Below are 10,675 nucleotides of genomic sequence, written 5' to 3'. Positions count from 1 at the left end.
AATATGATTAATAGACAAATTCCTCACGTCCAGAAATTTATTTTAGAATTTTTGGGGTTCCAGATCTTGCGCTAGTTACAGATTACTACAGACTGTTCTGTTTTTGACAGATTCTGTTTTTCGTGTGTTGTTTGCTTATTTTGATGAATCTATGGCTAGTAAAATAGTTTATAAACCATATAGAAGTTGGAATACATTAGGTTTAACACCAATATAAATAAATAATGAGTTCATTACAGTACCTTTAATTGATCTTTTGTTTTCTTTCGCTAACGGAGCTCACGAGATTTTCTACTTTAAGTTTTGTGTTGTGAAGTTTTCAAGTTTTGGGTAAAGATTTGATGGATTATGGAACAAGGAGCGGAAAGAGACTAAGCTTGGGGATGCCCATGGAACCCCCAAGATAATATAAGTACACCTAAAAGCCAAAGCTTGGGGATACCCCGGAAGGCATCCCCTCTTTCGTCTACTTCCATCGGTAACTTTACTTGGAGCTATATTTTTATTCACCACATGATATGTCTTTGCTTGGAGCGTCTTGTATGGTTTGAGTCTTTGCTTTTTAGTTTACACAATCATCCTTTCTGTACACACCTTTTGAGAGAGCCATACATGACTTGGAATTTGTTAGAATACTCTATGTGCTTCACTTATATCTTTTGAGTTATATAGTTTTGCTCTAGTACTTCACTTATATCTTTTATAGCACGGTGGTGGATTTGTTTTATAGAAACTATTGATCTCTCATGCGTCACTTAGATTATTTTGAGAGTATTAAATAGCATGGTAATTTTCTTAAATAATCCTAATATGCTAGGTATTCAAGATTAGTAAAACATTTCTTATGAGTGTTTTGAATACTAAGAGAAGTTTGATGCTTGATGAATATTTTGAGATATGGAGGTAATAATATCAAAGTCGTGCTAGTTGAGTAGTTTTGAATTTGAGAAATGCTTGTGTTGAAGTTTGCAAGTCCCGTAGCATGCACGTATGGTAAACGTTATGTAACAAATTTGAAACATGAGGTGTTCTTTGATTGTCCTCCTTATGAGTGGCGGTCGGGGACGAGCGATGGTCTTTTCCTACCAATCTATCCCCCTAGGAGCATGCGCGTAGTGCTTGTTTTTTGATGACTTGTAGATTTTTGCAATAAATATGTGAGTTCTTTATGACTAATGTTGAGTCCATGGATTATACGCACTCTCACCCTTCCATCATTGCTAGCCTCTTCGGTACCGTGCATTGCCCTTTCTCACATTGAGAGTTGGTGCAAACTTCGCCGGTGCATCCAAACCCCGTGATATGATATGCTCTTTAACACATAAACCTCCTTATATCTTCCTCAAAACAGCCACCATACCTACCTATTATGGCATTTCCATAGCCATTCCAAGATATATTGCCATGCAACTTTCCACCATTCTGTTTATCATGACACATTCATCATTGTCATATTTCTTAGCATGATCATGTAGTTGACATAGTATGTGTGGCAAAGCCACCGTTCATAATTCTTTCATACATGTCACTCTTGGTTCATTGCATATCCCGGTACACCACCAGAGGCATTCATATAGAGTCATCTTTTGTTCTAGCATCCGACTTGTAATCATTGAGTTGTAAATAAATAGAAGTGTAATGATCATCATTTTCTAGAGCATTGTCCCAAGTGAGGAATTAAAAAATAGGAGAGAAAGGCCATAAAGAAGAGAAGGCCCAAAAAAGAGAAAAAGAGAGAAGGGACAATGCTACTATCCTTTGCCACACTTGTGATTCAAAGTAGCACCATAATCTTGATGATAGAGAGTCTTTTGTTTTGTCACTTTCATATACTAGTGGGAATTTTTCATTATAGAACTTGGCTTGTATATTCCAACAATGGGCCTTCTCAAGTGCCCTAGGTCTTCGTGAGCAAGCAAGTTGGATGCACACCCACTTAGTTTCTTTTGTTGAGCTTTCATACATTTATAGCTCTAGTGCATCCGTTGCATGGCAATCCCTACTCCTTGCATTAGCATCAATCGATGGGCATCTCCATAGCCCATTGATTAGCCTCGTTGATGTGAGACTTTCTCCTTTTTTGTCTTCTCCACATAACCCCCATCATCATATTCTATTTCACCCATAGTGCTATGTCCATGGCTCGCGCTCATATATTGCGTGAAAGTTTATAGGTTTGAGATTACTAAAGTATGAAACAACTGCTTGGCTTGTCATCGGGGTTGTGCATGATGAGAGCATTCTTGTGTGACGAAAATGGAGCATGACTAAACTATATGATTTTGTAGGGATGAAGTTTCTTTGGCCATGTTATTTTGAGAAGACATAATTGCTTAGTTAGTATGCTTGAAGTATTATTATTTTTATGTCAATATGAACTTTTATCTTGAATCTTTCGGATCTGAATATTCATACCACAATTAAGAATAATTAAATTAAAATTATGCCAAGTAGCACTCCGCATCAAAATTATCTTTTTTATCATTTACCTACTCGAGGATGAGCAGGAATTAAGCTTGGGGATGCTTGATACGTCTCCAACGTAGCTATAATTTTTGATTGCTCCATGCTATATTATCTACTGTTTTGGACATTATTGGGCTTTACTATCCACTTTTATATTATTTTTGGGACTAACCTATTAACCGGAGGCCCATCCCAGAATTGCTATTTTTTTGCCTATTTCAGAGTTCCGCAGAAAAGGAATATCAAACGGAGTCCAAACGGAATGAAACCTTCGGGAACGTGATTTTCGGAATGGACATCATCTAGGAGACTTGGACCCTACATCAAGAAATAAAGGAGGAAGCCACGAGGTAGGGGGCGCGCCTACCCCCCCCCCCCACAGTCGTGCCCTCCACCCTTGTGGGCCCGCTGTTGCTCCACCGACGTACACCTTCCTCCTATATATACCTACGTACCCCCAAACGATCAGATACGGAGCCAAAACCCTAATTCCACCGCCGTAACTTTCTGTATCCATGAGATCCCATCTTGGGGCCTATTCCGGAGCTCCGCCGGAGGGGGCATCCATCACGGAGGGCTTCTACATCAACACCATAGCCTCTCCGATGAAGTGTGAGTAGTTTACCTCAGACCTTCAAGCCCATAGTTATTAGCTAGACGGCTTCTTCTCTCTTTCTGGATCCCAATACAATGTTCTCCCCCTCTCTTGTGGAGATCTATTCGATGTAATGTTCTTTTTGCGGTGTGTTTGTTGAGACCGATGAATTGTGGGTTTATGATCAAGATTATCTATGAACAATATTTGAATCTTCTCTAAATTCTTTTATGTATGATTGGTTATCTTTGCAAGTCTCTTCGAATTATCAGTTTGGTTTGGCCTACTAGATTGATCTTTCTGGCAATTGGAGAAGTGCTTAGCTTTGGGTTCAATCTTGCGGTGTCCTTTCCCAGTGACAGTAGGGGCAGCAAGGCACGTATTGTATTCTTGTCATCGAGGATAACAAGATGTTTTTTTATCATATTGCATGAATTTATTCCTCTACATCATGTCATCTTGCTTAAGGCGTTACTCTATTTTCATGAACTTAATACTCTAGATGCATGCTGGATAGCGGTCGATGAGTGGATTAATAGTAGTAGATGTAGGTAGGAGTCGGTCTACTTGTCTCGGACGTGATGCCTATATACATGATCATACCTAGATATTCTCATAACTGTGCTCAATTCTGTCAATTGCTCAGCAGTAATTCGTTCACCCACCGTAAAATACTTATGCTCTTGAGAGAAGCCACTAGTGAAACCTATGGCCCCCGGGTCTATCTTCATCATATTAATCTTCCAATACTTAGTTATTTCCTTTGCTTTTTATTTTGCTTTTATTTTACTTTGCATCTTTATCACAAAAATACCAAAAATATTATTCTATCATATCTATCAAATCTCACTCTCGTAAGTGACCTGAAGGGATTGACAACCCCTTATCGCGTTGGTTGCGAGGAGTTATTTGTTTTGTGCAGGTACGAGGGACTCACCACTACTAGGGAAAACCCTTGTAGTAGCGCGGGTAATTGCCTAGTAGTAGCGCGGGGGACTGCGCTACTGCTAGGGCGCTACAACTAACTTTTAGCAGTAGCGTGGGTGGCACCCGCGCTACTGCTACTTGTAGTAGTAGTAGCGCGGTTGCCACCCGCGCTACTACTACTTAGTTGTAGAGTGTGTCAAGGCCCCGCGCTACTACTAACTAATTGAGAATTAAAAAATCCATCCATGGCGGCTGCTTTTGCTGGGCATCGTCCTCTCCATCCATGGCTGCTACTGGTCCTGGAGGGGATGAAGTTGTCCGTGGTGTTGGTGATTCCCCACCCAACTTGTGCCTGCACCTCTCGTGTACTGCTGCTACAAGAGAAGAGAAAATTATTAGAAAGAGGAATAGAGAGATAGAGAGAAGTACGAGGAGGAACTCACCGGTGGCCGCCGGAGTTGGAGCCGACACCCGAAACCCTAGATGAAGCTCGGTGACCTGGTGCTGCTTGTCGTGGGACCCTTGACCCGGCGAGGAGGTGCAAGTGGCTGCGTCCATGGCGGATCTGGTCGCCGCCATGGATGACGCTTTGCTGGTTTTCGTCTCCTTCCACCAGCGGAGAAGAAGGAGCATGGAGGGGGAGGGGAGGGGTCTGCAGTGCCGCCGAGGATGGAGGATGGAGGGGGAGGGAGGGGGAGAGGAGGTCGCGGGATTTGTGAGTGCCGCCGAGGTGCGAGGCCGGCAGTGGGAGTGGGTGAGGAAGGGAATGGCGAGTGGGAGGAGAAGGGGAATCAGAAGAGTGTGGGTTTGGATTTGTGCCTCGGCACGCTATGTGTACGTATGTCTTGGTGGGTCGATAGTAGTAGGGCGGGTTTATACCCCTCGCTACTACTATGGCATGTCCCGGGTGGGCACGGTAGAGACCACTTAGTAGTAGCGAGGGTTATAAACCCGCGCTACTACTATCGACTTAGTAGTAGCGCGGGTTTATACCCCTCGCTACTACTATAGCATGTTCCGGGGGCGCACGGCAGAGACCACTTAGTAGTAGCGAGGGTTAAAAACCCGCGCTACTACTATCAACTTAGTAGTAGCGAGGGGTAAAAACCCGCGCTACTAGTAAGTAGCAGTAGCGAGGGTTATAAACCCTCGCTACTAGTAAGCGTCTGCCTATAAGCTTTTCCCTAGTAGTGCGCGCATAGACTCCTACTGGATTGATACCTTGGTTCTCAAAAACTGAGGGAAATACTTACGCTACTTTGCTGCATCATCCTTTCCTCTTCAAGGAAATCCAATGCAGTGCTCAAGAGGTAGCAAAATACCAAAAATATTATCTTATCATATCTATCAGATCTCACTCTCGTAAGTGACCGAGAAGGGCTTGACAACCCCTTTATCGCGTTGGTTGCGAGGTTCTTATTTGTTTGTGTAGGTGCGTGTGACTTGAGCGTGATCTCCTACTGGATTGATACCTTGGTTCTCAAAAACTAAGGGAAATACTTACGCTACTTTGCTGCATCACCCTTTCCTCTTCAAAGGAAAACCAACGCAGTGCTCAAGAGGTAGCAGAGCCTTGCCGAAATTAAGCAATTTGAGGAAATTGTACGCAAGCAAGGAAGGCACTAGAAGAATCAAGGTGTTGGTTTTGAACGAAAGTTCAATGCCAGTGGAGTTGAGTGGGAAGAAGTTCAATACCCCAAGACGAAGTTTGTTCCTCAACAAGAGAAGTATGATCCTACTTTCTCCAAAGGAACACAAGCTCAAGATGATCTTCCTGAAGGAAATATGCCCTAGAGGCAATAATAATGTTATTATTTTATTTCCTTATATCATGATAAATGTTTATTATTCATGCTAGAATTGTATTATCCAGAAACATAATACTTGTGTGAATACATAGACAAACTAAACGTCACTAGTATGCCTCTACTTGACTAGCTCATTAATCAAAGATGGTTATGTTTCCTAAACCATAGACATGTGTTGTCATTTGATTAACGGGATCACATTATTAGGAGAATGATGTGATTGACATGACCCATTCCATTAGCTTAGCACCCGATCGTTTAGTATGTTGCTATTGCTTTCTTCATAACTTATACATGTTCCGATGACTATGAGATTATGCAACTCCCGTTTGCCAGAGGAACACTTTGTGTGCTACCAAACGTCACAACGTAACTAGGTGATTATAAAGGTGTTCTACAGGTGTCTCCAAAGGTACATGTTGGGTTGGCGTATTTCGAGATAAGGATTTGTCACTCCGATTGTCGGAGAGGTATCTCTGGGCCCTCTCGGTAATGCACATCACCTAAGCCTTGCAAGCAATACAACTAATGAGTTAGTTGCGAGATGATGTATTACGGAACAAGTAAAGAGACTTGCCGGCAACGAGATTGAACTAGGTATTGAGATACCGACGATCGAATCTCGGGCAAGTAACATACCGATGACAAAGGGAACAACGTATGTTGTTATGCGGTCTGACCGATAAAAGATCTTCGTAGAATATGTGGGAGCCAATATGAGCATCCAGGTTCTGCTATTGCTTATTGACCGAAGACGTGTCTCGATCATGTCTACATTGTTCTCGAACCCGTAGGGTCCGCACGCTTAAGGTTTCGATGACAGTTATATTACGAGTTTATTAGTTTTGATGTACCGAAGTTAGTTCAGAGTCCCGGATATGATCACGGACATAACGAGGAGTCTCGAAATGGTCGAGACATAAAGATTGATATATTGGACGACTATATTTGGACACCGGAAGTGTTCCGGGGAAGTTTCGGATAAAACCGGAGTACTAGGGGGTTACCGGAACCCCCCGGGGGGTTAATGGGCCTCATGGGCCTAAAGTGGAGAAGAGGAGGGGCGGCTAGGGCAGGCCGCGCGCCCCCTCCCCCTCTAGTCCGAATTGGACAAGGAGGGAGGGGCGGCGCCCCCCCCCCTTTCCATCCTCTCCTCTCTCCCTTCCTCCCCCCTCTCCTACTTGGGCAAGGAAAAGGAGGGAGTCCTACTCCCGGTAGGAGTAGGACTCCTCCCTGGCGCGCCTCATCATGGCCGCCCGCCCCTCCCCCTTGCTCCTTTATATACGGGGACAGGGGGCACCTCTAGACACAACAATTGATCCTTGAGATCTCTTAGCCGTGTGCGGTGCCCCTCTCCACCATAATCATCGATAATAATATAGCGGTGCTTAGGTGAAGCCCTGCGACGGTAGAACATCAAGATCGTCACCACGCCGTCGTGCTGACGGAACTCTTCCCCCACACTTTGCTGGATCGGAGTCCGGGGATCGTCATCGAGCTGAATGTGTGCTAGAACTCGGAGGTGCCGTAGTTTTGGTGCTTGATCGGTCGGGTCGTGAAGACGTACGACTACATCAACTGCGTTGTTATAACGCTTCCGCATTCGGTCTACGAGGATACGTGGACAACACTCTCCCCTCGCGTTGCTATGCATCACCATGATCTTGCGTGTGCGTAGGAATTTTTTTGAAATTACTACGTTCCCCAATAGTGGTATCAGAGCCTAGGTTTTATGTGTTGATGTTATATGCACGAGTAGAACACAAGTGAGTTGTGGGCGATATAAGTCATACTGCTTACCAGCATGTCATACTTTGGTTCGGCGGTATTGTTGGATGAAGCGGCCCGGACCGACATTACGCGTACGCTTACGGGAGACTGGTTCTACCGACGTGCTTTGCACACAGGTGGCTGGCGGGTGTCAGTTTCTCCAGCTTTAGTTGAACCAGGTGTGGCTACGCCCGGTCCTTGAGAAGGTTAAAACAGCACCAACTTGACAAACTATCGTTGTGGTTTTGATGCGTAGGTAAGATTGGTACTTGCTTAAGCCCGTAGCAGCCACGTAAAACTTGCAACAAACAAAGTAGAGGACGTCTAACTTGTTTTTGCAGGGCATGTTGTGATGTGATATGGTCAAGACATGATGCTAAATTTTATTGTATGAGATGATCATGTTTTGTAACTGAGTTATCGGCAACTGGCAGGAGCCATATGGTTGTCGCTTTATTGTATGCAATGCAATCGCGCTGTAATGCTCTACTTTATCACTAAGCGGTAGCGATAGTCGTGGAAGCATAAGATTGGCGAGACGACAACGATGCAACAATGGAGATCAAGGTGTCGCGCCGGTGACGATGGTGATCATGACGGTACTTCAGAGATGGAGATCACAAGTACAAGATGATGATGGCCATATCATATCACTTATATTGATTGCATGTGATGTTTATCTTTTATGCATCTTAGCTTGCTTTGATTAACGGTAGCATTATAAGATGATCTCTCACTAAATTTCAAGATAAAAGTGTTCTCCCTGAGTATGCACCGTTGCCAAAGTTCGTCGTGCCCAGACACCACGTGATGATCGGGTGTGATAAGCTCTACGTCCATCTACAACGAGTGCAAGCCAGTTTTTGCACACGTAGAATACTCAGCTTAAACTTGACGAGCCTAGCATATGCAGATATGGCCTCGGAACATTGAGACCGAAAGGTCGAGCGTGAATCATATAGTAGATATGATCAACATAGCAATGTTCACCATTGAAAACTACTCCATTTCACGTGATGATCGGTTATGGTTTAGTTGATTTGGATCACGTAATCACTTAGAAGATTAGAGGGATGTCTTTCTAAGTGGGAGTTCTTAAATAATATGATTAATTGAACTTAAATTTATCATGAACTTAGTACCTGATAGTATCTTGCTTGTTTATGTTTGATTGTAGATAGATGGCCCGTGCTGTTGTTCCATTGAATTTTAATGCGTTCCTTGAGAAAGCAAAGTTGAAAGATGATGGTAGCAATTACACGGACTGGGTCCGTAACTTCAGGATTATCCTCATTGCTGCACAGAAGAATTACATCCTGGAAGCACCGCTGGGTGCCAGGCCTGCTGCTGGAGCAACACCAGATGTTATGAACGTCTGGCAGAGCAAAGCTGATGACTACTCGATAGTTCAATGTGCCATGCTTTATGGCTTAGAATCGGGACTTCAACGACGTTTTGAACGTCATGGAGCATATGAGATGTTCCAGGAGTTGAAGTTAATATTTCAAGCAAATGCCCGGATTGAGAGATATGAAGTCTCCAATAAGTTTTATAGCTGCAAGATGGAGGAGAACAGTTCTGTCAGTGAGCATATACTCAAAATGCCTGGGTATAATAATCACTTGATTCAATTGGGAGTTAATCTTCCAGATGATTGCGTCATTGACAGAATTCTCCAATCACTACCACCTAGCTACAAGAGCTTCGTGATGAACTATAATATGCAAGGGATGAATAAGACTATTCCCGAGCTCTTCGCAATGCTGAAAGCTGCGGAGGTAGAAATCAAGAAGGAGCATCAAGTGTTTATGGTCAACAAGACCACTGGTTTCAAGAAAAAGGGCAAAGGGAAGAAGAAGGGGAACTTCAAGAAGAACAGCAAGCAAGTTGCTGCTCAAGAGAAGAAACCCAAATCTGGACCTAAGCCTGAAATTGAGTGCTTCTACTACAAGCAGACTGGTCACTGGAAGCGGAACTGCCCGAAGTATTTGGCGGATAAGAAGGATGGCAAGGTGAACAAAGGTATATGTGATATACATGTTATTGATGTGTACCTTACTACAGCTCGCAGTAGCACCTGGGTATTTGATACTGGTTCTGTTGCTAATATTTGCAACTCGAAACAGGGACTACGGATTAAGCGAACACTGGCGAAGGACGAGGTGACGATGCGCGCGGGAAATGGTTCCAAAGTCGATGTGATCGCGGTCGGCACGCTACCTCTACATCTACCATCGGGATTAGTATTATACCTAAATAATTGTTATTTGGTGCCAGCGTTGAGCATGAACATTATATCTGAATCTTGTTTAATGCGAGACTGTTATTCATTTAAATCAGAGAATAATGGTTGTTCTATTTATATGAGTAATATCTTTTATGGTCATGCACCGTTGAAGAATGGTCTATTTTTGATGAATCTCGATAGTAGTGATACACATATTCATAATGTTGAAACCAAAAGATGTAGAGTTGATAATGATAGTGCAACTTATTTGTGGCACTGCCGTTTAGGTCATATCGGTATAAAACGCATGAAGAAACTCCATACTGATGGACTTTTGGAATCACTTTATTATGAATCACTTGGTACTTGCGAACCGTGCCTCATGGGCAAGATAACTAAAACACCGTTCTCCGGTACTATGGAGAGAGCAATAGATTTGTTGGAAATCATACATACAGATGTATGTGGTCCAATGAATGTTGAAGCTCGTGGAGGATATCGTTATTTTCTCACCTTCACAGATGATTTAAGCAGATATGGGTATATCTATTTAATGAAATATAAGTCTGAAACATTTGAAAAGTTCAAAGAATTTCAGAGTGAAGTTGAAAATCATCGTAACAAGAAAATAAAGTTTCTACGATCTGATCGTGGAGGAGAATATTTGAGTTACGAGTTTGGTCTACATTTGAAACAATGCGGAATAGTTTCGCAACTCATGTCACCCGGAACACCACAGCGTAATGGTGTGTCCGAACATCATAATCGTACTTCACTTGATATGGTGCGATCTATGATGTCTCTTACAGATTTACCGCTATCGTTTTGGGGTTATGCTTTAGAGACGGCCGCATTCACGTTGAATAGGGCACCATCAAAATC

The sequence above is a fragment of the Triticum urartu genome, chromosome 5, assembly GCF_003073215.2.
Source record: "Triticum urartu cultivar G1812 chromosome 5, Tu2.1, whole genome shotgun sequence".
Lineage (NCBI taxonomy): Eukaryota > Viridiplantae > Streptophyta > Magnoliopsida > Poales > Poaceae > Triticum > Triticum urartu.
Note: the sequence above shows the minus strand (reverse complement) of the source record.